The 25,545-nt window shown below is 44.5% G+C and overlaps 1 pseudogene across 1 annotated transcript in view; it reads right to left on the reverse strand.

Annotated features, from left to right (window-relative positions):
- Window positions 1–9,258: 9,258 nt before the first annotated feature.
- LOC144755601 (acidic mammalian chitinase-like) overlaps window positions 9,259–25,545 on the reverse strand; it is a 32,817-nt pseudogene continuing 16,530 nt past the window's right edge. Inside the window, exons 7-11 of the transcript XR_013594942.1 lie at window positions 25,453–25,545; window positions 23,170–23,355; window positions 22,948–23,064; window positions 19,295–19,433; window positions 9,259–9,524 (exon numbers count right to left, since the gene is read on the reverse strand). The product of XR_013594942.1 is annotated as an acidic mammalian chitinase-like (transcript). The remainder of the gene's footprint in view (window positions 9,525–19,294; window positions 19,434–22,947; window positions 23,065–23,169; window positions 23,356–25,452) is intronic.

The following is a 25,545-nucleotide window of genomic DNA, read 5'->3' on the forward strand; positions in this document are numbered from 1 at the left end:
CCCAAGTAATCGGGCCACTATAGAGCGACCAAAATGAGGTATTGTTCCAAAAACTAATAACTTCCGTCTCATACGAATTTAATTTGAGACAATTGCTGTCCATATATTTACCTACTGCACTCATGCAGTTCCGAAAGAAATCGCCCTTATTGGTACAGTTCTTTGAAAGTGACACCACGGTCTGTGTATCGTCGGTGTAGGACACTAATGATAAACCAAATGATATGATCAGAGTGGCCAGAGATGTAATGTAGAGGTTGAGCAGAGTCGAGCTCAACGAAGAACCCTGAGTAACCCCGCACAACAGGGATTAGGGCTCAGATGTAAATTCTTTAAGAGACACGGACTGAACCCGATCTGCAAGAAACGAACGCAGTAGAGCCAATGCTAGGCCTTCGATCCCTAAACTTTGTAAATGGTCCGTCAAGAGGTCATGATTGACCGTATCAAATGCTGCAGACGAATCGAGTAAGATAAGGGCTGCGTTGCTGCCCTTATCTAAAGAAGACCTTTTTTCTCCATAGCCACTATAAGCACCGATTCGGTGATATGACCTTCTTTTGCTCTGGTGATACGGGGGCACCTACCTGGAACTCTTGCTGCCACCTCGCCTCATAGCTTTCTTCTTGGATTCCCCTCGCCGCCGCAGCCTTCAAGACCACAGCGCGGCCGCCGAGCAGGGGGAGAACCACAATACCCAGGATCCTCGGCTCCAGGAAGCCGACCGAGTACACGCCCACAACGCGCCTGGTGGCGCTGAAAAGACCGAGAGCCTTTCGGTGGAGCGGGAAGCGTTTCTGGTGATACGGGGGCACCTACCTGGAACTCTTGCTGCCACCTCGCCTCATAGCTTTCTTCTTGGGTTCCCCTCACCGCCGCAGCCTTCAAGACCACAGCGCGGCCGCCGAGCAGGGGGAGAACCACAATACCCAGGATCCTCGGCTCCAGGAAGCCGACCGAGTACACGCCCACAACGCGCCTGGTGGCGCTGAAAAGACCGAGAGCCTTTCGGTGGAGCGGGAAGCGTTTATGGTGATACGGGGCCACCTACCTGGAACTCTTGCTGCCACCTCGGCTCATAGCTTTCTTCTTGGGTTCCCCTCGCCGCCGCAGCCTTCAAGACCACAGCGCGGCCGCCGAGCAGGGGGAGAACCACAATACCCAGGATCCTCGGCTCCAGGAAGCCTACCGAGGACACGCCCACAACGCGCCTGGTGGCGCTGAAAAGACCGAGAGCCTTCCTGCGTCACGGGAGCGCCGGGAGAAGCTCGGGACAAGGGCGGGGCAGTCCGGGGCAGAACAAGGCTGGGCTGGGCCACAGACCCTGGCCCAAGGAAGTCGAGGTCTACTCTGACCCCACCTACCAAAGCCACAGTGAGATTCTATTTACTTATGCTTACAACGGTTGTAAATTGTATTTGTCACGTATATCTCCTAACTGATTGTGGGGGTGCAATACATCCGAACCAATTCGGGATTGTCTTATAGTAGGCAGCAATATGTCATCCCTAAGTGCTCCACCCGTCCTTGGTACTTTGGATAACTACGTAGTAAAAGTGGTTAAGAAAATTAATACCGAAAGACGACAGTCCTTAGGGCTAAGCAGTGAATCTCTGCCATCTGTCACGTGTTCCTCTTCTCCGATTGCACTGGGCCAAGATGACCGTAGGATCAGTGATAACAACGATCCTCTTGTTTTGGAATTGCCTGAACCTGTTGAGTTGGACTTGGAGGTTTTATCGAATTCTATAGCACAGCATCCTCCAACCCCCACTCCCAGAGTGGTTAGAACATGCAGAAAAACTCAGTTGAAACGTATAGGTACCCGTTCAACAAGAAATAAAGCAGTCACACCCACTACACCCATTAAAAATTTAGAAAAGGTAGATGATGCACTAGCAGGACCTAGCATCATTAAATTGGATGACGATCAGCTTAACCAATTGGCGGGCCTTATTGATCTAAAGATAATGGGCATCATAAAACCTTTAGTGGCTAAATTGGACCGGATGTCCGCTGAAATAAAAAGACTGGGGGGCTTCTTGGATAAACACAAGGGAGCGCCAGGTGTGCCTGATGGCGCTCCTGTCCTAGGCAAGGATTGTAGTGAAAGTCCGGTCACACCCTTAGTATGTACTACTGTACCTATAGAGTCTTTGGCTCCTGTAGAAAATTCCCCAATTACAGCTTTAAACATTCCTATTCAGGTCCCAAAAGTGACTGGTGCTACCTTGGGGGTGAAACAGGGTTCAAAGGTCCCAGAAGGGAGATCGGGCCCACACTTACAGCCCTTCAAGAAGAGAGAGTCAGCTTTAAATTTACCAGTTGAGGCATGCCCCCACACTATCATTCTCGCGAATGTTGCGAAAATTAAGGAGGGTCAAAATGAACACTGGTCTTCGATAAAAAATAAAACACTCTTCTATCTGTCCAGTAAAACAGATTTGGGAGAATACCTGGAATATAACATTCAGATGGTTAGAAGGGTCCCTTGGGTGGGCAACACCAAAAAAAGCCTAGAGGGAGACTGTGTGGTCGTAAGCATTAGATCCCCAAGGTTGGTTGAGGACATACTGAGACAGGCGGGGTCATCCAGAATCGATAAAGATTATGTAAATCTTCTCTCCCTGGGCTTCTTTTACCTACCACCTCAGACCAGGCAAGCAAACAGTAATTTAGGTAAAGGGAGAATGCCCTATGACTTTGCGGTCCCCGTTCTAAATAGATTTGACATTTTTTCAAATCTGGGTGAAAATGAATGACTAGGTAGCCAAAAAACCAATCTTGCTCCTCTTGTCGCGATTAATGTCCCTGATGCTACGACAATGGTAGAACCTATAGGTTCCAGGGATATCAATATATCCATTATGGTAGAAACTCCAGGTTTTCAAGACTGCTCTTTAAAATTAATGACCTGGAACGTAGCTGGCCTTAAAAACAAGATAGATGATCCAGCATGGAGAGAGTCTATTAGTATGTATGATATAATAGGCCTTCAGGAAACGTGGGACATGGGTGACATCATGAGCCTGGATGGTTACGTATGTTACCACATTCCTGCGGTCAAATCTAATATGGGGAGGGCGAAGGGTGGATTGGTCATCCTAATTGCAGTTACCCAACTAGACACCGGTTCAGGGAATATCCTGGCCGTACACATTTGTTTAAGTGGGGTGGGAAGGATTTTAATTGTTAATTTTTATAATTTGAATAAACAATTACGGGGCTGCTATAAAGACAGCAGTCTACCTTCCAGTCGGTACCTCCCGGGGCGAGCTCTTGTGGGCAACGAGGTACCGACGGACAGGTAAGACAAATAGCTGTTATGGACCTTCTTATATACTCAGTTCCTGACATATCGATTCTAATAGGATTTTTTACCTTTCTATTGGTAATTTAGAGTTTAATTTGTTAAACTTAAGATGCCACATCTACTCTTTCTTGCACATGAGGGTCCACACTTTGTTACACTCATGAGTATTTCTTGCCTTCCTGTTTGCCATAGCCATAATAGATTGTTGAGAATAGAGAATAAGTGTACCTGATTTAGACACTATTATTTCCTGTAGAGCGGGGCCTCCCTCCAGAGCAGCCAGCCAGGTAGAGGTGAGGCAGGACGATCCTACAATTGAGGGTAAGTCCATGTTATTTTTGACTGTTTCTTTAGCACATAAACTTGCAATATAGTGACATATGCACTCAGTATGCAGAGTTTTACATGTGATAATCTAGCAACTTGTATGTGTGTCTCTCTCTCCCCCTTTCCCCTCTTTTTTCTGTGTGTATAGATACCTGGGTATAACCTGACAGAAAAAAGAAACGCAGGAATACCGGTGTTGTATAAATACTTTTTCAATACTACTATTTTTTTCACTTTATTGCAGCAGCAATTTTCACATATTAGATCTGGTCCTGAAGAAAGCCGCTGATACTTTAGTAAAGATCAATAGGCTGAAACATTTTGAACATTCAGTGACAGTGGTTCTATATCCACACCACTGTGCTGTTCTTTCTCAATTTTAACCCTGTCAAGTAGAACACATTAATAAAATTATGTAGTGATTCTACTTAGTCAGTTTTAATGTCACCCACACTCTCCTTAATATGGTGCTGCATACCTCACTACATCCATCATCTCATGTATGGGTTCGCCATCCTTCTTTACTAAAACATCTCTGAGCTCCTTCTTTAAACACCGAAGTAGTAGCTCCCAGTGTTTAACTAGGGTTTCATCACTGGTAAGCAGGACCCATATGATGAAGCATGTCACCTTCGGGTGAGTGAGGGTTCCTATCCTTAAGGGATGTCTTCCCCAGTTAGGTTTTTCTTATATTATTTGGTTTGAGAGAGGCACTATCTCCTTGCTTATATACACATGTAAGAGACCATTGGTGTATTACCTGTTATTTAGACTAATGGATTGATGCTCCCAACATTGCGGGATAAGGAGATACCCATATTTAAGGGGAATGGTTGTCATTCATTTATTGATTATATTTTCATTAGCTTAACACTGGGGGATAGGATTCTCGAATATTCGCCTGCGTGGTCACACTTTAGTGACCACAATCCTGTAGTTCTGAGTTTGTCGGATCTGGTCTTGAAGTCTACGACAGCGTCAAATAGAACAGACAAATCAGACATTCGTCCGACAGATCTGGCACGCAGACTCAGATGGAGCAGGGTTATACCGGGAGACTTCCATTCTAATCTATTATCCACAGTAGGATCTGAGCTGGACACTTGTCTGAACCTGGAGGCAGAGAATGAGGAAGTTTTAGCGGCTTACTCTACTATCTGTGCCCAGGTTTCATCAGATCTTAGTCAAACAGGGAAAATCAAGGCACCTGCTGAACAAGGGTGGTTTGATCACAACTATTCAGCTGCTAACCAAAAATTAAAAGCTGCCCTAAAATTGCAAACCAGTGAATAGGGCCATGGTGGCCCGATTAAGGAAAAGTTATAAAAAAGCCCTGGACATAAGAAGACGGGAGATCAGGGAAGCTGCCTGGGAAGACCTAACCTCAGTAGACGTGCTCAGGAATAGTGCCAAATTCTGGGCCGTCGTTAATAAACCCTTTTTTCAGGACTCCTGTAACGACCATTTAGATTGTGGTATCCAGGAACAGGCGTGGTGCTCTCATTTCAAGTCAGTCTATGAAGGGGAAAATTGTGGGGAGGGGAGTATAGCTCCCCCTTTCTTAAATCCCTATACTTTAAAGGTATCTGAGCTAGAGGTAGCAGAGGCGATCGGGAAGATGACCAGTAATAAGGCTCCGGGTCCCGATGGCGTCCCTGCCGACCTCTTTAAATCAGATGTCAAGACCTGGGCTAGAATTTTAGTTAATGTTTTTAATAGGGTTTGCATGGCAGATATTCCGGACACTTGGTCCAAATCTGTCATTGTACCCATTTTTAAGAAAAGAAATAGGGGGGACCCAAGTTGTTACCGCCCTATTTCCCTCAGCGACGCCGCAGTAAAAGTGCTAGGGCGAGTGGTCCTTGGTAAATTAATAACTTGTCTGGAGGACACAGACACCCTTTCATGCTTACAATATGGGTTCAGGAAAGGTCGAGGCACAGTAGATCAGTGCCTCAACCTTTACCTGCTAATAGGGAAATACACCATTGCTAAACGGGGCACCTTGTACTTAGCATTTATGGACCTTTCCTCGGCTTTTGATCGAGTAAATAGGTCCAAGCTTTGGGAATTGCTTCTCAAGTTAGGTGTTGACAAAATATTGTGTATTTTCTTGCTGATCTACATAGGGACCTTACAGCCACAGTTAGGTACGACCGTTTGGGAAATAGCACAGGTAAGATCGCAATCATTAATGGTGTTAGGCAGGGCTGTATCTTGGCCCCCTTACTCTTTACTCTTTACATTAATGAACTAGGGGTTGTCCTAACTGAGGCATTTAAAGATTTACCAAGGGCTGGTAAATTTCCCATTCCAGCATTATTGTATGCTGATGACGCTGCATTAATAGCACGTACAGCAGTGGGGTTGCAATGTCTTTTAAATTCATTTTCTAGTTTTATGAAGGGACTGAATCTAAGTGTAAATTTTCCTAAATCTCATGTAATGATTGTGGGGAGTAAACCTAAAAGAATTAAGACCATGATTTGCGAAGAAAATGTTTTATCCAGGGTGACAAGATTTCCCTATCTGGGGGTAATTTTTGACGATAATTCTACCTGGTTACACCAGCTAGTTGCCAAACGAAATGCTTTTGCCAGGTCTATCCTGGCAGTACGGGATTTTGCTCATAAATTGGGTGTGAAACCAACGGAGGCGGTGTTGAAAATCTATGATGCTAAATGCACTGCTATAGCGATGTATGGAGCCGACTTGTGGGGGCTAAAAAATGTTAAGGCTTTGCAGGTGACTGAGGACAAATTTCTGAAATCCTTGCTATGTGTTCCACAGTCTACTCCGGGATATATCGTTCATCAAGAGTGTGGGGTTGATTACCTGGAGGATCGCATTGCTTTAGCACCGCTATTGAAGTGGATTTCTATATGGCTGAACCCTTATTTAGAGCTGAACCATGAAATTTTGAGGGACTGTCTATCTTTGGACCATGGTCAATCGATTCCATGGTTGAATTATATTCAAAAATTGGCAGCGAAATTGGGCCGACCGGAACTATATCATTCCCCGAACAAACTGTTGAAAGGGGACATCAAATGGGCGAAAGATACATATAAACAGTTGGCATCTCTGGATAGAGAAGAAAAAGAACTATGTAAACCAACTGTTAGGGCCCACCAAATGTTAATCACCACTGATGGTATAGAACCCTATTTGAGTCTCGTCAACAATATGCACCATAGATTTTTATTGACTAAATTCAGACTGAACAAATTCCACCTTCTCCTTACTGATCGTTCAGGATGGACTAGGAGATTAGACTCGGAGCTGGAGATTAGTTCTTGTGATGGTTTCTCAACGAAAAACACCATGCATTTTATCTTTTTTTGTAAGCATTTGTGTCTTATTCAGAAAAAATTCATTATTCCCCTTATTAAGGACAAGGGCTTCAGACAAGTTAAGCCTGCCCTTTTATATTTACAGTTGTTGTCTACTGCATGGGAGATCTTCAACGTAGCAAATTTTTTAACAATTGCTTTAAGACTGAAGAGGAAAATCAATTGGATATATTGCACATAGTGGCATATATAGGCCCTAGAATTCAGCATCTTGTTTAATCCTTTTTTTAGTTGGCTTTCTGCCGGTTTTTATCTTTTTAATTATAATATTTAGAATGTACATTTTATCTGTATATGATTTTGTTGTGATAAGGTCCGTAATTTATTGTATCAATTTTTAATTAAGTTCTTGACTCTGATTAACTTTGTAGTATACTTTTATGGTTTTTGCAACTAACCGAATAAAGTATTTTTGACTGACTGACCTTCTTTATAGCCAAATTGGTTATCATCCAACAGATGGTTATTCTCTATGAAGGCGACTAGCTGCATATTCACAGCCTCCGCCAGTTTGGTCGGAAAAGGAATCCGGAAGATAAGCAAATAATTGTTAGGATCCAGCACGTTTAAGTTCGGTTTCTTTAACAATGGCTTCTACTATTTAGGAAAATATCCTGAATGGCATTGAAAACTTTGGTCAGATGAATGGCCACCACTTCGGGCACAAGGTGGAATATCTTGGGTTGACAGGAGATCCTGATTTTGTCTTGATGATAACTGACTTTAATTGTTTGACTGTGAGAGAGTCAAATTTGCTTAAGATGGACTTGACACCGTTTGTGCCAAAAGATGCATTAACACTTAGACTTTCTCCTGAATAAAATTCTCTAGAGAATCATAGAAAGCCTGACTACAGGCTGCTAAATCACTTGTAGATGTTGACGTAGGCTTGTTCACTGTTTAGAAAAGTGCTTTATTAGAGTTACTGGCCGATTTAATTTGATCCATGTAGTAAGCTGATTTGGCGGCCAGAGAAAGCCTTTTGTACTCAGTAAGGCACTGTCTGCATTGTTCTTTTTCTCTCAAGTTTTGTGCTCTCCTCCACTTGTTTTCCTGAACCTGGTGAAATCACATAGCTCTGAAAAAACTACTATGCACAAATTATTTTTCTTTACTGTATATCAAGAAAGGAAAGGGTAATTCAGAGCATTGCACAGGAGAGCACAAATGCCCTTTTTCTCATTTTATAGATAAAAAGGAAAAATAACGTCCATCTGTGTGAAGCAAAAAGCCCTCTCTGGTATCACTGTTCTGCCCTAGTTTGCCTATTCGTCTTCCTTCAGGCATTCAATGTCCTTTGCTGTGGGTCTGAGAGATGGATGCATGTGTGTTCCTTGTGTTTTCCTTGGCACATATTCATGACAGGTTTTTTTATGTGGCATGCACAAAGGGACTATGGTTCGTATGTTGCGACCGGTTGAGCAGGAGAGGGAGATGCATCATGGCTCAGGCAAAGAGTTTTCATTCCACCTGCTAATTTAATATAATTTCATTGGCGTCCCACTAGTACTGGCAACATCAAAGTATGTTTGTACAGAGAGCACTTTCAGGCAGGCGTTTGTTGTGATAGCTCATCCATATCAATGTGTGGTTGGATGATGGTAGCATGTTTTGATTTTCTGAGCAGAGCATTACCAAATGGAAGACATTGATGTGAGTGCAAGCACATTAAAATATGACAACCGAAACACAAATCTAGATGGACCAGCCTTAGAGGGGTTAATTAAATAGCTCAGAAAGTAAACATATGCAAGCTTGGGAGTTATTGTCCTGGTGAAGAGACCAGAGGGAAAATGTGAACAGAGTGTGATGGAAGTAAGGAGGAATAAAAATGAAGAAATACAGCAAGAAATAGATTGGGTGGAGATCTGATATATGGATCAAAGATGGATTTGGAATAAAGGGATAAAGAATATTTGGAAGAATAGTGTGATTCGCTGCTGAATCTTCAACAAAGAGGGCCATTGGAAAAGAGACAATTAGAAAGATAAAGTTAGCTCTGTAAACTCTATACTTGCTAAAGAAAGGTCCCAATACCAACAAAAGGTGAGTTTGTTCAGATGATGAATGGGACATTGCTTATAATAAGCATCTGGTTCTATTTTAAATCTGGCTTTATCTAATAACGGTGAGAATGTGATACATTATTCACAATGCAAGTGAAGTTATAGTAGACCCAAAAGTGGACTCCAGGTAAGCTTGGAACATGCAGCTCCGGCCAATAGATACTACAACATGTCGATACATAGTTCACAGACACTGTAATCAAGGCCTCAAAACGTTTGTTTATTAGTTGCGTTTAGGCCAGTCGCAGCATTTGCAGCTTGGATTGAAGACCAGGCCGGCTGCACATTGCTTGTGGTAGGTGTAGCCTCCATAACACTCGTAGAACATGTTGTTGTTCTCTGGATCAGCATGGACGCCATCTTCTTTACCAGTGCAGAACCCCCCATCACCTCCTCCTCCTCCTCCACCACCTCCTCCGGGTGTCGTGGGTGGCGGCACAGTTGTAGGTGGTGGGATGCATTCTCCTGAAGGTGATAGAGAATTACGATTAGTTTTTCCTTCTTAGGGTTAAGGAGATCATTTAGACAGAGGATAGACAAATGGTTACTTGGCTGTGTGAGTTGTAGATCAGGGTTCTAATCCTGGACTCCCCGTTATACCACATTTTGCTAGCTATAGTGAACTTTAAAATCCCTTACGTGTTTCAGTGCAGGCACAATAGCTCTACCTCTTTAGGCACCCGGCCATTTAATTGGTACAGTTGATTTATAAGTCTTTCTTTTTTTTGCTGTTTTATATGATGCAAAATTGGCTTGATGGCATTAGAGCATTTTACTAAAGAACCAGATTATGTTACATATTTTTAGTAGGCAGAGATTACGTGATTTGGCCAAAGTCAGAGGATATTGAGCCAAGGCCTGATTTGAACCTAGTTCCCCAGTTCCAAACGCTACCTGCTAGACCACATCTCCTCCCCTTGGAAGAGATGTGGCGAAGGGGCTAGAGCTGCAATGCAGTGCATGTGACAGTGAAGTGTTCATGAGCAGCGGGGGAGATGCTTTTCATTGTTTATTCCAATGGTAGTAAAGGAGGAAATGCCATTTTATCCTTGCTACTTACCCAGCAGCTGGGGAAATGGTTGCTGCTGCTCAGACAGAGTGTCCATTCACTGTGACGGAAGGCCAGAAAGGTGGGACCATTGCCTGCCTTCCCCGTATGCCCAATCTTTGCAGGATACACGCAGTTCAGTAAAGTCTACTGTGCGTGATCGGAAAATGGTATTTTGACCCCCACAAACATATATGGGTGCCTTTCCTTCTTTGAAGGTACCATCTATTAACTACTGTCTAAAATTGCTGAAATCTGCCTCAGCTATTCCTGCAGGTGTACAGCAAGGGAGGACAAAAGTCAAGAACCACGTCCTGCGCAAAGGGTCTTTCAGCAAATCCCATAACGTAGCGAAAGCAAGAATTTAGAGCAAAAAGTTATTAACTCCTTTCAGTTAAGGGACAATAATATTTAGCTCATAAATAATCTCACTCACCACCCCTTACAATCGTTCCTATGCAACTTCTCAATCAATCTTCACACTTTCAAATCTCGCACTACAGTCACGCTGTTGCTGCGGCCACATTCTCACCATCACTTACACCGTTTCTCACTATGCTCCTATAGCGCCATGACATTTTTATTGTGGCCACATCAAATGTAGTCACTCACCAATTAGTTCATCTACCCATCCATTTACTCACTCATCCATGCACTCGCACATACATTTATCTATTCATCTGCTGGCTCATCAATCCATTCATCTGGCCCTTGACTCTTACAATGACACACACTCTCATCAGTCAAAGCAGTAGCACTTTCCTTTAAATGCCAGACAAATAGGCTTTGTCAGTACTTCTTCGGCTTAGGAGCTCCTCATCACGATATCACTGAGTGAAAACTGTCTATTTATTGCTCACTCATCACAGGGTGATTAATGTTAAGAGCATGAGCTGTGAGAGCATGAGTGATGGCAGACAGTGCAGTAAGGTGCACTACAACTTTCTTGGTTTCAGACCATGAACTTTCTTACTGCTTATTATCCCAGTCCGTTCTGTGGGCATATTGTCTTTTTACCGGTGATGTTACCAGACCCTATTGTTGGTGTTTGCTACGTACTTTATGTGAACTGCATTTTATGTATCACTTGTTGAGTACAATGTGAGAACCCTGGACTTCTAGTCAACTGTTTCTCTATCCTAGTGCTCTCTCTCATCCAGTGTTATATGCCTCTGCCCACTTGGACCTTGCTTACTCCTAGCTCCTATTTAAATGCTAATTTCTATCAGCCCTTCAGTATTGCTTCCTGCGTCTTAACCCATGCCGGACTCTAGGGTTTTGTAACCTACCATCTCTGCACCCTGACCATCCCACTAAAGCTTAAAGAAACCCGCAAACAAGGCGTAGATCGTACTGCAACCGATCTAGCAGTCAACAATCCTGATCCCTTTTTGACTTACTGAATTTACGCTGGCTTAGTTGGTGCTGTTTGCGAAGTGATTTCTGCCTTCATTTCAGTAGCCACGTGCTGGGTAAGCTGCAGTACACGGGCTTCTGATTGACTTTCTTTGTCCTTCCTGCCTCATTACATTTCCTTCCTCGTTTCCTGGGTGGACTCAAGCTCACATTATGCTTAGTGGTTTTGAGGACATTCTGGCTTCCAGCATGTCACCCCATTGTCATATCAAGATAGATCTCCTTGCTTTATATACTTGGTACTTTTGAGAAGCTGAGCCTCCCAATGAGTTGGCCCTGTTGGGACCGGATTGTCCCCTGTTTGGTTTTACTTGCTTGTACCCCAGCTCTGAGTATTTGCCTGCATGCGTATCCCGTCCCCTAACTTTTATTTCGGTCCTTCCATGACAATAATCCATTGTGTGCACAGAGGGTTAGGCATGCTCTTGACAACATCAAGGTTTAGACTTGTCCTGTGACCAGGAAGGGTGCACCAAGCATACCCTCATGGGCTAATGTCCCTGTCTAGGCTTAACACAAGAAATTGTGGCAGTGAACCATGTTTTGTGAATCTTTAGTGTGATCAGACCTGTGTCAGTGTGAGTGTGACCTGCAGCCCCTCTTTTGTAAAGTTACAGTGTTTTGTGAAAGTAAGAACCTTTTCTGACTTCCTCTATCTATGTTGAGTGCATGTAGAGTGTGGGTGTTGGTAGGAAGGGGGAGATCCAACCCCTGTGAGGGCGATCTTTATAAATTCTAACTTTGTTAGCAAGAAGCTGCTATTTAATTCTTCCTTAGCAGTACCATTTGATCAGTGGTAGGGATGAGGAGTCGGACCACAGTTTCTGTTTTCTAAAGTAGGAACGTTTCTAGGTCAGGCCTGTCCTTTTGTCTGTCCCTGATTACTGCTTCAGAGAGGCTGATAGCCAGTCACAGAAAACTCACACTTCACTGTGGCCATGTTGTGAGTGCTCATTCTAGGAAATAGCCCCAGGGATACCTGCTGTGAGAGGCATCAGTTTACACAAAGTCTGCATGTGGATAGCTGGCTGAGAAGGACACTTAAGAAAGGATCACCCCAAACCAGTTCTGAAGTTTGAGACAGTGTTTCACCATCCCCTGTCTAGAAATTGTGTATGTAAATGGGACCCAGACAACTCCACTTTATTCCAGTTCAAAGATTTGTATGCGCATGGAAAGGAGTGGTCCGCAGAGTACTTTAAGGACCGCTGAGTAACTAGAGCTGGTGTCTGCATGACAGTCAGTCTCTTAGAGGTGAGGGGATAGCACCTCAAGTCTGCACTTTCTGCTAGAGAAGCTAAGGGTCAGCCTAATGCCTATAAGTCTGCCTGCCAGCTGTGAGAGGGAAGAAGTCTGCCTGTTCCAAGAGGGGGAGAAGGCCATCGTGCTCCTAGACTAAGAAGCATCTAGAGGAAGCAGATCTATATGAGGGAGTAATGCTGGGGTGACCTGTGCTGTAGAGGGCCTCCCGGTGACTCTCTGGTTCCGGTTGAGAACCGCAAAACTCTACACATTAGCCTGAGATGGGCTGCATCTCCCTTGCTGCTTGTGTCTCAGCCGTGTCCGGGCGGCATCAACCATGCTAGATGTATTGGCGCAGGTTGTATTGCATCTGTCTTGCCATGTTTATTGGCCCAAGTCGGGCAGTATCTCACTTTCTGTATTTATAAACCTAGATTGGGACTGAAAATACCATGCCATATATTCTGGCCAGTCCTGCTGTCGCATGTGATTATTGCAAGGCCCTGCCTACCGTAGGACTTGGCCATTGTGAATGCACTTAGGTGAGGTCTAAAGACTGATATGTTATCTACAAGAACAAGAGTGAACCGTGAACGTACTCCTCATTTGACTTGTGAAAGAACAATTCGCTCCTGAATCTTATTGAGGCTTATATCAAAGACCAATGGGGGACAGTTTTAAATAGGGTCACCCAGATAGCAGAGACCAAGGATAGGGGAGAAGGGATATAGCACCCACAAGGGAATCACATATAGTGTTATTACTCTGTATTTGTACTGCTGCAGAATTAAAAGTATTTTCTTTATCCAAAAGACAGCACAGGGATGAACATTACAGTTATTGTGTCTGTTGGTTGATTGTTGAGTTCAGAGCCCACTCCCATCACGCTACCTCCCTGTGGATTTATCGCTATTGCTACTCTGGGAGTCTTTTGCAGAGCAGGTTGTACTTGGCCCATAGTAGATCAGGCCCCTGGACACCAGTGGCAAACAACCTCAACCACTGTGTTGGGACCCGTAGCCCGGGCCGGCCCTGTGGCCTCCGGAAATGGGGCTGACAGACCTCGTGGACTTAAAATATTCTTGGTGATTTGTGGAAGCTGTGCCTTGCAGTGGGTTGCACCTCTGCCACCCCAGAATGAAACTCTCAGGCTCATAATACATTGGAAGTTGTTAGGAAGCTATGCATGCTAGTGGGCTGCAACTACCACACCCCTCCCCTTGGACACAATAGGCCATTGATCTTCAAACTGTGGGGAATCCCACCAGATGCCTGAATGGCTTTTACATGGAACTTGAGTATTTAGAGAAGAGGAACACTGGTGAATGCAGATGCACTTCATGCTGAAAAACAGTGCTGTGATTTAGGGGCAGAAAGGAAAGCTGCATCATGGCACTATGTAATCGGCAATCATGTCATGTATGCAATGGATTGGAGTAGGTGCCAAAAGAGGTCCTGCAAATAACCTATCACCTACCTCACCCACTAAATTTTGATAAAGCATCTCAGTGATGACATTTGCATATTGGGAACTAAGAATGTCAGTGTGCTCTCAGCACTGACAAATGAACCTGGCTGCAGTGTTTATGAACACCTGCCCAGTGGTTCGGTGCCTTCTGCAGCACATTTAGTCGGTCTAGCTTTATAGCCAACAGTGCATTGCATTTTGAAACTTGTAGTTTCACTCTACCATTGTAAGTATGGGCTCAGAAATCCCAGCATAAGAAATTATTTTGGGTAAAATTCCAGGACTACCTCCACATGTCACAAATGACAAGGGGCCAATGGCCACCTGGGTATGATAGTGTGAAAAAAATGCCCTCTAATTTCCATTACACGTTTTTCTCCCTTGCTTACAATGTATTTTTATTTTCAAAAATGGAATCTATTGTAAGAAAAAGTAACACATAACATTACATGTAAACTATTCTTTTAAAATGCCACTGTACTCCGTCTTCTCACCTGAAATGTTGGGCTTTCTTTTTGCACAAAATATATGTATTGTAATAATGAAAAGCAGACCTGTATATGTGATTTTTCTATATTTGTGAAAGGATGTGCTTTCAAGCCCCAATAACATTCCCTAGCTTTCCTTTTGTTGAATAATTGCGTGACAATGTTTGTTGGTGGGTCCTGATGACATTATTTTACGTTAGTGGCAGGGTGTGCACAACAATAAAAAGTGTCTATAACATGCCTTTAGGCATGTATTTGGTATGCATGTGTTTGGCTTGCACCTCTGCCGCCCATAGTTGAACCCAAACTCATATGATAGAGGGTGGTTTTGGAAAGCTATACCTACGGTGTGTTGCTCCTCTGCCACTGTTCCCAGAGGTACCCTATTTACTTATAATATGTTTTGTATAGCTATGGCTTCCAGTGGAGGGCACCTTTGTTTCTCCATGCTAGCCCCGACCGCATTTATAATTTTAGTTGTTGGAGAATCTGCTCTTCCAATGAGTTGTACCCATGATGCTTATGGATGGACGTATAGATTCCTAACAGTTGTTGTTTTGGACATCTTGCATCCCTAACTTTTTTTTTATGTACCCCAAAGACTCATAAGATGCTTAGTCATTTTGGGAGGGTGTCTGTGTTCTAGTGGTCCAAGCTCTGATGCTCCTTAGTGGACCCAAAAAACCCATAATAATCCGGTGATTTAAAAAAATATTATACCTTCCAGAGGGTTACACCCAGTGACCCTGGGTGGATTCCAAAGGCTGATAATATGCTAGGTGGTTGGGAAGAGTGTCTTATAGTAGATTAGACAGCCTCATGTTCACTACCTCCGATAGGTTTCCCAGTCCCGTGATCGTTCTCTTTAGGCGGTAACATCTCCTATATTCCAAATCTTTGCATCTGATCTCACTTCCCAAACAAACTCTTTTCAACCTACCCAACTTCCTCCTTCCTTCCTTTCTCCTCTCTCTCCCTTTCTTTTTCAAATTCTGTCAGGTCTCCCTCCCCTACTCTCTCTTCTTTCTTGCCCCTTGACTGTCTCCTCCGCTCCTCCTTTCAACACAGATTATTAGAGACTGAGTGACTTCCGTGTTGAAGGTACACCATCCAGACTGGATTCCCTTTTACTTCTGGGAAAGAACCAATATTATTTTACTTTCATCTTTTCTTAGCACCCTTCACCTCTTATGCCAGCGTTCCACTATTTCTCCACTTCTCTTCAATCCACTCCTCAGCCCATTATCAGGTCTCATCAAATCATTCTGCGATAACTTTAGTCATAACACCCAGACCGTTCTAAAGCTCAAAAACCTTCTGACCTCGCCTCCGGTTCATTTTGTCAGTGAATGTATGCAATGGACTACTGGATGTTGCTCAACCACTTCAAGCTCAATGCATCAAAAGTAAAGATTCTCACCTGTGGAAACTACAAAGTTCACCCCACCATTATCTGGCCCCAGAAACCTAAACCACCATCAACAATCTTTAAGAGTGAACTCAGAAGCGATCATTGACTTCAACATATTGTTTACACTACAAGTATATTAAGTGAATAAAAGTACCTTCTACACCATACAAATGTGTATCTTCCCATTGAGATATCACAGATTATGGAATCGGACTGTCTCTTGGGGCCCTTGTTGCTTTACTTCAAATACTTGAGAATGCAGAATGCGGCCATCAGACACCTACCACATCTAGGCATGCACACCAATGTTACTTCAGCTGTATAAGCACTCCACTGGCTGCCTATGGTCCGACTCAGCTAGTGTAAGGCTTACGATATATATATATACCTTCTTCCAAATTAAACTATGGCAATATTCATAAAGCTACATGCTCAATTCTAGACAAGCACTAGTCCTGGCCATCCCTCCTTTCAGACAATGTGAATTCAAGCGGTAGATGCCTGGATGTTCCCAAACAGGTGACGTTTGCAGTTTATGGTGCATATCTGAATGTTCTACTATTATCTTTCTATGCATCACCTAAAAGATCAACATGTCATAATTCAAGTACCCCTCTTAATCTAATGCATTTCCCCAAAAGCTTCGCCCTAGGCCAGACAACAAACTCACAATCAGCCAACCAAAAAACATATCAGAGTAAGCTTTTTATCCAACTAGACAAAAGCCAGTAGGCATATGAAAATGTGCTTATCTCTTACATCTTTCAGCTCCAAGCTTAAGCTCAGCTACATTTTTGTTGTAACTTGATCAGCGCACTGCTCCAAATCTTATGCACAACATCAAAAACTATCTGCATAGACCACCATACAAACTCGCAGTCTACAAACCATGCAATACCAAGAGAGTAACATTTTTACCACCCTGAATACTTTGTTCATTCATCAGGGCTATACAATTGCAACAGAGAAATACAATGCAATATAAAGTGCTCAGCTGGTCTAGTCTCATCCCAAGAGGCATCTGTAACCAACTGTATCCCCCCAGGATGAGCACCGACCAGGATCACTGAAGGACTGAGCCATTTGGTAAATCTGCACTGATCCTTCAACTATCTGAATGTTTCTGAGAGTGTATAAATTTAAAATTGTTGGTGTTTTTCAGAATCTCTGCATTTAGCCCTTCCACTTTGTGTTCTCTCCCATACAGGCTATGCAAAACTTTATCTTCGTTTCTTATGATCAGCTTTCTGCTATGCCTGCAGACAGGATTCCTTGAATCATCCATTTTCCATCTCTAGAGGGACAGATGGATTTTTCCCTTCCCCTCCTGGTCCATGGAATTTGTTACATTCTATGGAATTTGTTCCATTGACGGAGGCTGGTTGCTCTGATAGCAGGACATTTTGACCCATTTTGGTTTAAATGTGCAGAAGGAACCTGTCCGTAAGCTAGAGTTTCCTATAGGTACTGGTGAACGCAGTGGGTTCAGGATAAGCCCCAGAGCCTTGGATGCGGCCGAGACCACAACCAGCAAAAACCACACCCCATAGACTGCAACCAGCCGTTTATGAGATATGGGCATCTAAATATAGTTATCCCAACTGAGCATACTATGGGTGTTTGTAACTGGTCTATGGTTTGCTATTATAAAAAGATTTCAGGGCATATCATCAAGGACCGGTGATAATTATTGCTAAGTGCATTTAGCGCTAGGATAATTATTGCCGGGTAACGTGGAATTCTATCGCTGAGATAGCGTGCTATTAGCACGCTAACTCAAAAGCGATAAAATTCCAAGCGCTAACTGCCAAATGTGAGATTATCACTGGAAATCCAGCAATTATCTCACAAAGTTTCGCGTTAGCTTGATGATAGGGCAAGGCATACTTAGCCATGATATCCACCTTACATAGGATATCATGGCTAAGTCAGTCTCGAAGCAGGTGTAAGGAAAGTAGCGATAACAGAGGTTATCGCTACTTTCCTTGTCGCTCTGCAGGTTAGCATGTCCCTTGTTAATTGGAGAAATGTCGCTTAGCAACATTTCTCCAGTAATGTCAGGGCAGGAACGCCCACTTTGCATCTCATTAGAGATGCAAAGCTGGGCGTTCATAAACAGGCGCCAATGCAAGGTTTCACGCGATAGTGTGACCTTGCTGATTAGGCGATAAAATTATCGCCGCTTTTCGTCCGAAAACGGCCGCAAAAGGGGCGATAATTTTATATCGCCTCGTTGATGATATGCCCCTTTGACTCTTACAAACATACTTGAATAAACAGTGGCCTTTACTCAGTGTTATTGGTAGTGTCATTAGCTCTAAAGCCTTAGCTGCTCTACAACTGTACTCACAGGAGGGTCAGGACCCAAGTAGAAATACTTGGCATCGAATGAGCAGGACCCCTCAGACATCGGTGGAAAATGGCAGCTTCGTATCAGAGAAATGCCTAGAAATCATTTACTGTCCATGAATTTGAATACCAGTACATGGCAAGCATTGTCTCAATGTGTTTTGAAAATTACTGTAAGCAACACTAAAGAGAATGGGACCGTTGCCCAATAGCAAACTGATGTTGTCAATTCTGAATGTGTTTTGTATTTCAAATTGTGGCTCTGTTTTGCATATGGTTCCCCCTCTTCATTTTATCTCTTACATATGCCTTATACACACTTGCATTTTAAATCCAAGAAAACTGGGATCACGTATTATAGGTGCATTATATCCTTAAAGTGGTTAGCCCGGAATCTGTCTTTCGTGCAGGCTTGCAAAGATGCTATTTTGAATCATGAGTTCTCCTTGTGCTGCAAAATTCTCAGTAACTTTAACTCCAGTAAGATTTGACCATTTACACCACATGCTCCACATAGGGAAGTTTTGATTTCTATTTATAAAATAGGCCTTCTACAGGGTAGGATTGTTTGTGGATTTATATCCTAGGAATATCCTCTGTGTTATTGTTATCTACCTTGTTGGTACTTATTTTTCACCATTAAAAGTTTGCTATGCTGAGTTGCCTCCACCAGGATGCCCACATGTGGTCTGGAGGCTCACCTATCTCTGGAGTGGGCACTCAAGCCAAAGGTCTATTTTAACATTAAACCTCTACATTAAGTCAGTTGCAGGCCCCTGCACATTGTATTAACAGTTTTTTCTGCTCCAGTACCTGTGTTGAGTCCAAGAAGGTTCTTGAGTTCGCCTATGAGTGGGTATGCTCCTTCGTTGCAGAACGTTCCTCGGAAATCATCAAGATCAATGGCCCAAACCATAGCACCTCCATAGCGGCTCGCCTTCAAGAAGTCGACCTAGAGAAGCAGGCACAACCAATGTTAAGAAATCATTTTCAAGAAAAACTACAGACGTAAATGGAGTGAAGAGATATTTTAAGGAGTTATTGTTGTTGCAATGCAGAAGCAAGCAATGGAGCTCTCCTTCAGTCTTCTAAGCACAATCTCTAAGACAAAGGTTCTGCTACACATGCTTCTCCTGCAGATTTTGTTATGCTGTATTATGGAAATTCTAGTTCCATGTACATCTCTGGGACCTAGCTTGTCTGGAGGCTGATACCGGTGTACTGATATTCTAATGGGTAGTGGTTCTTATTTTTAAGATGTGAGTCATATTGGATACGACTGGAAAGGTTGACGTAGACTAATATGAGTACTGTTTAGTAATGGACTGTATTGGGCAGTGGACAGGTAGATACGTTTATGGACCCATGTGAAGCCTTATGTGCATGGATGCATATTCTGAAGGCCATGTCCATCTGCTTCATTCTGCTGTGTGTGCAGTTGTCCGTTGCTCGCCTGCATATGGTTGTTATGATTCATTTCGTGCATTTAGATGCCATTCTATATCTATGAGTGTTGGCATATGTGAATGGATGCACAGCTGTGGTGGCAAACAGCCAGCTAAGTGGTGTGGAGAATTATTGAGCACATGACAGTTCTAGGAGTTGTATCTAATGTTTTTTATAGGAGATTGTGTGGGTGTTGAGTGCTCTAAGCAGCCAGTGTCCATTAACGTCCGTGAAGACACCCCAGGACATCAGTGGTGGCCTCAGCAAGCATTTTCTTTGTTTTGAAGTGGGGAGAAGTTGTTGAGTGAAGTCGGCAGAAGTGCCTCTTAGCCAGTTTTCAGAACCAAGCTACTCCCCTCATACAGTGAACTTATTTTTAAGTTGGCAGGTCTTCCATAGGGGGGTATAGCAAATACAGGACCCAAACATACCACCCTCCTAGGGATCACACTGTTCAGATATATAGCACATAGAGTTTGTTGTGCGTTCTGGGATGGTAATATCCCCTCAATATTGTACAACCATGTTGTCCTGCCCTGAATGCCCAGCTGTATCTGATATCCTGGATTTTGATTTTGACCTTAACCTCATACTAAACTAGTGTGTGTGCAGAGGCCTAGGCCTGGCCCTTGACACGAGTGAGGTCCTGGATCTGTCCTGTGACCTGGAGGGGTCAGACGTGTGCCTGGGTTTACGTTTGAGCGCAGAAAGGGAATGACAGCTTTTGAGTAAAGTGACCTTTATACACAACAACCCTACATTTTAAAAATGATTGATGATCCAAAAAAAATTAAATACATATAGTGGAACGCCCTCCTAGCGCACATCTTTATATATTTGTTCCTTTAAATATAAAATAGTTGACAACACAAATAATTGGCAGAAAAGTTCTAAAAGCCCCTCTTAATAACCCCAGTGGTTCAAGGTAATTTTTAGTGAGATTTCAATGAAAACATGGAGACGACCTGAAAATCCTCACATATGATCTGGCCTGTGTGGTGCAGCAGTGTCATCTTTGCTCCAATACACTAATGTAACAAAGCATTATTTTAATCTATCACTCTCTCTTATTGTCCCTCCTCTCTCTCTTTTTTTACTATGTATTGTCAATTATTTTCTTTCAGACTCTATGGTTAATCAGGGTTTCTCTCCTGATCCCTCCATTAAGGCAACATTATATTATCTCCAGCGTACCGGCGTCCGCCTTCCCTACTCATGAGATATTCCATTACTGGAAGGGGTGGGACATTGAGGGGCCTGGTAGAGGGTCCACATTCGGGGTGACCTGTAATGGTAACCTTTAGCAGGACGGGGAGCTATTGACCTTTTGCAGCTTCTTAGCAACCTTTGAGATGCCAAGGGGACAATTCCTTGTGCACAAAGCAGTGGTGGAGCAATCACTGGAGGACTGGCATGGCTGAGCCCCCCATTCATCAATGCTGCCAGGTTCTCTGCAACACGACTGGCCTATCAAAGCATTTACCTGCCTATATCGAGCCTTCAGGGATGACCTCATCACGCCCCTAGTTCTACTGCGCGAGAAATGGAAGACGGATCTTATGATCCGATTAAAAGAGGCGGAATCGAAAACAATACTGGCCAAAATGTATACAGTGTCCCGAAACAGTAGATTCAAGTTAAATGACTTTTATTTTTTACGTAGGGTAAGATCATTAGGACCTTCTGAGCAGCTGTGGCGTCCTTCCACAGATGTGGCGAGCGTGCTGCTGAGATGCTTCATATGATATGGTACTGCCCCACTCTGGAAGACTTTTAGGTAGAGGTGGTAGCATGCATTAACGAGACAACTCGACGAACAAGCCCATGTACTGCATTGGCCTGCTTGTTGGGAGAGCCCTACTCCCAAGTGAGAAATGACCATGCATTGGAGGGCAGTAGAGGCCCCTGGCTGCCCAAGTAGAGGTGTGCCCTTAGTCAATGGGCAGGATACAAAAGTGCAGTCATATTCCAGATAGTGAGGAGGGGGCCCAGTTTAATTGACATGCCCCGGGCACGGGACCACCTAGTGGGCTGTCTTAAAGAACCAGAGATAGAATCCCCTGCTGGTTCCCCACTATCTTCAGGTGACTTGGAGGTGGAGCACAATTAACCGTGTTTCCTTACGACACGGTACGGGGTGTGTAGATCATTGATGTACTAAGTAACCTTACTGACCACTGGACCCATGTAAAACACGGGGGATTACAGGACTACCCGGGCGGGCAGAGGCAAGAGTTGTGAGGGGATGGGTGGGGAAGGCATAATACTCAAGTAGCGGTGGGCCGACTTTGAAATTGTACAGTATGCATATAAATCCTGTTTCCAGGTGTGTCACCTGATCAAGTATGTAGATTACTGTATTTTATAAATTGATAAGCATGCTATCCAGACACTGTGTCCCTCACCGGGCTGTTTGTAATGATGAAAATGACAATTAAATGTTGTTTAAAAAAATAAAAAACTGAGACCATTTGTCTGCCACACTCTCTATGCCTGTTGCAGTTTTAGTCACTCTCAGATCATCTGTGTTACTACGTCCATGCATTTTCTCCATAACCCCGATCATTGAAGCCTATGACATACTCAGCCTGCTTCATGATCGGCTGCAATCATTTTTGATTCTGTCATGAATCTTGTTTTCATGCATCCATTTATTTATTAGCAGTTCTATAAAGCATGGCCCAGCAGGTTAGTAGCAACGCGACCGGTATGTAAAATGCAGACTCGTGGAGAAAAGAAAATATAACAATGTAAGAGTATCAAAGGATATGGCAATCCAAGAGAGACCTTCAACCGACCATGACCAATACCAGTTGCTGTGTCTATGGTTGGTCATTATCAGAGACACATTTTATGGTAGAACCCGACGTATGGGAGGGAGCTTGTGAGTCAAGTAGGAAAAGCTTTGTGACAAGTGTCTATCTTATAGCAAGTGCATCGTCTCATGACTTTACACTGAGAACCTGCTCAGTCAATGCCCTGCACACACTACACTCAGACCAGCAATGAACACCACTTACCTTGTGCTTAAAGCTCTCCTTGTTGTCATATCCGATCCACTCGTTGCCTTTGCAGGCGTACGGCACCTTCTGGTCCTCGATGAAGTGGAGCTCAGCCCCTGCTAGGAATGTGCAAATCTGCCGGAGCAGCCACATATTAACACAACTTGGATTTGAGGAAACACAATAAATAAATAGAATGACTATTTTATTCTTCCAGATGTTCAACCATTCAAACATTACCTCGTAGTAGGCCCAGAAGCCGGCTTCACGAGTGTAGGTTCCAGCAGACCCTGCCCCTGCTGCTGGGGCGCCGACTTTGCAATTACCCGCAGTAACCAATCTGAATGTGCGGCCGTAGGTGGGGAACCCCATGATCAGCTTCTCGGATGGCACTCCATTATCCCTCCAGTAATTCATGGCATACTCCTACAGGTAGACAGATGGAAAACACAATGCACCCAGGGGAGTCAACACCCAAGTCAGAGACCACAAGATCCAGTGGACAGGCCAAATGTGGTTATCAGAACACCCAGATAAGAAATCAACAGCTGTGACCAAAATAACCATAAGAGAGGTTTCTGGCAGCCACAAAAACCTGGTGACAGGTCACTCGCGGCCACACGACCCCCAGACACAAGTTCATGGGAGTAATCTGAAGATCTAAGGGTTGCTGGCTAATCACACTATCTAAAATCCAGGTTCCCAGTACCATTAACTAAATAGGCCAGTCTGGGGGGTGAGTGCAACTAAGAGTAGAAGTGGACAGAAACTACAACTCCAAGAGGGCCTAGGTCTAAGACAGGGCCATGATACCCAGGAAACAGATCATGTGAAGCTACGGTATTGTGGTGACAAATTACTATCCGCACTAACAAGTCACAAAGCTGAGTAGATGCATCACTTGCTGCCACAAGGCTCCCAGAGAGCAGGTCATGGCTTCCATGAACAGGTAACCAGCAATCTCAACACCCAGTGGTCAAGTAAAGAGCAACAGCCCCAACACCAAACAGACAGGTCAATGACAGTGGTGCAACACCCAGAAAAGAAATTACCAGTTGCAGGTTATACATTTATGGAAAGTTCACTGTGGTAGCCAAAAAAAACAGTAGGCATCACTAGCATTGGTACAACACTGGGTGGACGTGGTACTAGGGATAGCCAGAACACACCCCAAACAAGTCACCAACCCAGGGCCCAGCACCCTCAGACCCAATAGCAAGAATACACCCGAGACAAGCAGAACACACCACAGACAAGTTACCAACCCAGGGCCCAGCTCCATCAGACCCAATAGCCAGAATACACCCCAGACAAGTCTCCAGCACAGGGCTCAGTTTTCTTGGACCCGATAGCCAGAACACACCCCAAACAAGCCACCAACACAGGGCCCAGGGCCCAGCTCCCTCAGGCTCAATAGCCAGAATACACCCCAGACAAGCAGAACACACCCCGGACAAGTCACCCACCCAGGACCCAGTTCCATCAGACCCAATAGCCAGAATACACCCCAGACAAGCAGACCACACCCCAGACAAGTCACCAACCCAGGGCCAAGCTCCCTCAGACCCAATAGCCAGATTACACCCCAGACAGCAGAACACACCCCTGACAAGTCTCCAACCCAGTGCCCAGTTTCCTCGGACCCGATAGCCAGAACCCACCCCAGATAAGCCAAAAACCCAGTTGCCAGTTCCAGCAGACCCGATAGCCAGTACACACCCCAGACAAGCCAAAAACCCAGTTGCCAGTTCCAGCAGACCCGATAGCCAGAACCCACCCCCAGACAAGTCACCAACCCAGGGCCCAGTTCCATCAGACCCAATAGCCAGAATACACCCAGACAAGTCACCAACCCAGGGCCCAGCTCCATCAGACCCAATAGCCAGAACACACCCCAGACAAGTCTCCAACCCAGGGCTCAGTTTCCTCGGAACCGATAGCCAGAACACACCCCAAACAAGCCACCAACACCGGGCCCAGGGCCCAGCTCCCTCAGTCTCATTAGCCCTAATACACCCCAGACAAGCAGAACACACCCCAGACAAGTCACCAACCCAGGGCCAAGCTCCCTCACACCCAATAGCCAGATTACACCCCAGACAGCAGAACACACCCCAGACAAGTCTCCAACCGAGTGCCCAGTTTCCTCTGACCCGATAGCCAGAACTCACCCCAGACAAGACAAAAACCCAGTAGCCAGTTCCAGCAGACCCGATAGCCAGTACACACCCCAGACAATCCACCAACACAGGGCACAGTTCCTTCAGACCCGATAGCCAGTACACACCCCAGACAAGCAGAACACACCCCAGACAAGCCACCAACCCAGGGCCCAGCTCCCTCAGACGCAATAGCCAAAATACACCCCAGACAAGCAGAACTCACCCCAGACAAGCCACCAACCCAGGGCCCAGCTCCCTCGGACCCGATAGCAAGTACACACCCCAGACAAGCCACCAACCCAGGGCGCAGTTCCCTCGGACCCCGCTCACCAAAGGCAAATGGAGCAAAATGTGAACTTACAGTGTTAAAGTAAACGAAATCGCCTTTGTCCTCAGACCCAACATGGAGAGGGCTGTTATGTCCTGTGAAGGTGTCCCAACCTCCGTGGAAGTC

This window comes from Lissotriton helveticus, chromosome 5_1 (assembly GCF_964261635.1).
Source record: "Lissotriton helveticus chromosome 5_1, aLisHel1.1, whole genome shotgun sequence".
NCBI lineage: Eukaryota > Metazoa > Chordata > Amphibia > Caudata > Salamandridae > Lissotriton > Lissotriton helveticus.